Below are 716 nucleotides of genomic sequence, written 5' to 3' on the forward strand. Positions count from 1 at the left end.
TTTTTCCTTACCTCTGAGTTCTCGTCAATCCAGATATTGTTTGAAGGACGCAAAGACTGGCTTGTTTTCGCCTGTACATTATGGCTCGGATGCTGATGGTGTCGCCCACAGAAAAAGACATTTCTCAGACTTTCTCATTTGAAGAAATGGCCAATCGCTCAGGAAAAAAAAAGGGAAAAAAAAAAGAAACCCACTGCCGCCTGCCACAGTATCGTAATTTCTCTCCTCTATAAATTTGAAGGTCGCTTTCTTCAATAAGCCATTTGGCCACTGAAATTATGTCGTCTTTGCAAAGTTAAAATAGCTTCTGTGAACGAGAAAGAGAGAGAGAGCGGGAGAGTGTGTAGGGAGGTTTAGAGACGCGGATGATGAGATGAGGTGAGGAGTGTACACGCTTCGCAGTGCGCGCAAAGCGAGAGCCCCCAGAGCAGCGTCCACCCCTGCCCGTCTGCATGCATCTTACTTTCACAGTACTGAAAACGGTAGCGAGGTTAATCTTGTCTTACAGATGATGATGATGGTGTGTGTGTGTGTGTGTGTGTTTTTTTTTTTCTTCCTCTTGCAAATCATTAAGAGGTAGAGGCAGGCTTTAACAGCTCCACCTCTGAGAAGTGTGGGCAATTGCCCATCATTTAGACGCTCCATGATTTCAATCAGTTATTTCAGACAGCAGCCGCTTATGTCACGGAAGAGCAAATAACTACAACACATGTTCT

General features: G+C 44.7%; 1 protein-coding gene across 1 annotated transcript in view; it reads right to left on the reverse strand.

Moving 5' to 3' along the window:
• Positions 1-362, reverse strand: part of syndig1l (synapse differentiation inducing 1-like) — a 38893-nt gene extending 38531 nt beyond the window's left edge. Inside the window, exon 1 of the mRNA XM_005724998.1 lies at positions 12-362. The gene's annotated coding sequence lies outside the window, so the exon portion shown is untranslated. The remainder of the gene's footprint in view (positions 1-11) is intronic.
• Positions 363-716: the final 354 nt, after the last annotated feature.

This window comes from Pundamilia nyererei, unplaced genomic scaffold, assembly GCF_000239375.1.
Source record: "Pundamilia nyererei isolate P.nyererei 1_Seehausen unplaced genomic scaffold, PunNye1.0 scaffold00013, whole genome shotgun sequence".
In the NCBI taxonomy this organism is placed as follows: Eukaryota; Metazoa; Chordata; class Actinopteri; order Cichliformes; family Cichlidae; genus Pundamilia; species Pundamilia nyererei.